This window comes from Nansenia antarctica (genome assembly GCF_963989245.1).
Source record: "Nansenia antarctica genome assembly, chromosome: 17".
In the NCBI taxonomy this organism is placed as follows: Eukaryota; Metazoa; Chordata; class Actinopteri; order Argentiniformes; family Microstomatidae; genus Nansenia; species Nansenia antarctica.
In genome coordinates, this window is record NC_137687.1 from 7,207,785 (window position 1) to 7,210,284 (window position 2,500).

Consider the following 2,500-nt stretch of genomic DNA (forward strand, 5'->3'; position numbering starts at 1 on the left):
GGGAAAATATTGTGAAAGATGGGGGTGGAGGGAGGGGGGGGGGGGTTCTGTTTATGACCACAGAAAAGGAAAGATAGAAATGCCCTTTACCTAGGAGGGAGTTTTAAACATTGAAGACTGTTCAAGTTGTGCAACTGCCCCCATAATTAGTTTCCATGTGTCAAAGATGCTAGTGTAATCATTGAGTTAATTTAGTATGCTGTCTCCCATCACAGGATGATGAATGTCCTGTTCTCTCTACCCCTCTCTCACTCTCTGTGTCTCTGGCTGCGTACTGTAACCATATTCCACTTAAGCTAATGGTCTATCTCCTTCCCTACTCTCTCTCTCACACACACACACACACACACACACACACACACACACACACACACACAGCAGTCTAACAGCAGTAGCCATAGAGCTCTCCAGGACACTAAGCTGACCCATTTGAGTTGGATGAATTGATTTTAGCTGTGATAGTGGTTCACATTGATTCTAAGGACCCAGTGTATCTGCTGGGCTGACTCACAGGTGAGCAGGACATGTTTTGGTATATGCTTGGTAACTTTGAAACTTGAAATGAATCATGACCTAGAATACTTCAAATAGTTCTGCCTTTACAGCGGCAATCTGGGAACTGGCATTTGAGGACTTTTAAATGATTTCTATACTGTATAGCCATTGATTATTGAAGAATGTAACTTGAGTCCCATTCACACCTAGGAATGTAGTGGGTTATTGCTGGAGAGGGTTCGGTGTGAATGGGTCTACCCACTAAAATCCTCTCCAGCAATTGCCGAGCTACGAACCTATTAGAAAGCTGACTCATTTAGTGGGCCAACCCACTCAATCTCAAGCCCTTTTAAAATGGGTCACTGATTGGTTAAAATAGCAAGCCTTCACAAAATATGTGAGGAATGGTTGATTTTGCTTTGAATATCTTCATTCTCTGAGCAACAATACAAAAATACAAAATTACATCTTAACTAGACCTAACACTATAGCCTAGACCTAGCCTAACACTATAGCCTCTAGTTTAAAAACAAGTGTACATTAAACATGTTGTCCCACTCAAATGATGTAGCCCCCCTCTATAAAAGGAGTTGGATGATGAATTATTTGCTATTAGGATACTATCATACTAACTCTTTTGATATAAGACGCCTTTACTTCAAACACAGATTCTATGAATAGCCTAAGACCAAATATTTGCACAGGAAAATGATTTGGTTACAAATGCAACTGGCTATACCTAGGTTACCCAACTCTGGTTTCCATATTGATACAGTTTCTGTATTAAATTATGCTGCATAACAGCCTTCACTCACAAAATATTCCCAAGTTCATTAGCTATTAGATAATTTCTATGGCCGAATTTTCCCCATCGTATTGGCCGAATTGGGATAATCTGTGTAATTTTGTAAAGTCTGCATCTGTATAGTTGAGATACACATCGCTTACACATTTTCATTTATAAATCACTTACACATTTCATATTATGCCTCAATTATGATTTTGAAATCTTTCTTGCCATTTCCACGGCTCTGACCAATAGTAATCCTTTTAATGGACGTGTCACCTGTATCTAAGGCATCTTGACTTCCTATTGGTCTACCCGCAAGTCTCCACTCATTGGAGGATTTTTTCCTGTGGTAAATGTAAGGAGACACTTGACAGAGCTTCATCATTATTGACATCTGATCGTCTTCGCGGTAGGTTTTCTGTTCAATTCAACTTGTTTTCTATCTAAAAATATAATAGCTACATGTTTGTCTTGTATCCAGCGGCTTTTGATTAGAAATATAGTCTGATTCTCTAACAATCTTACCGAATTATTATATATATGTTTTGTTGTTGTCATCCTTATAGCTACATTTCTCAAAAACTACGAACTGGCTAGCTAGAGTTGACTAGTAACTTCAGTCATGTGGATGTTGAGCTCTGTTTCAATGTTGGGTGAATTGATTTGGAACGGTGAAGAGGTTATTACATTACCGGCGCTCTCAGAGCGAATTTACGAACGCAGCTGTGATATTCTGACGTGTAGCAAGAATATATACTGTATATGAATGATGAGCCACACACTGGATATCAACTTGACTCTTTAGTTATTAGACGTGCTCGCATTACAGAATATGCATTGACTACCTCTAGACTCCGCGGGACCGAGTCTTGACTGTGTATCGTGTCTACCACCAGGTGGCAGTAGGTGGTCTAAACATTACAGCAGACATTGACTCTTCCCGTTCTGCTTTCGGCGCCAAAGAAGTTTACCTCAGAAGCCTCGAGACAGCGGAGACACACGACAGAGACGCAAGGAGAAAAGGTTAATATACATTATTATGTCTTAAACAGGCTAATATGCTACATTATTATGTCTTAAACAGGCTAATATGCTACATTAGTATGTCTTAAACAGGCTAATATGCTACATTAGTATGTCTTAAACAGGCTAATATGCTACATTAGTATGTCTTAAACAGGCTAATATGCTACATTAGTATGTCTTAAACAGGCT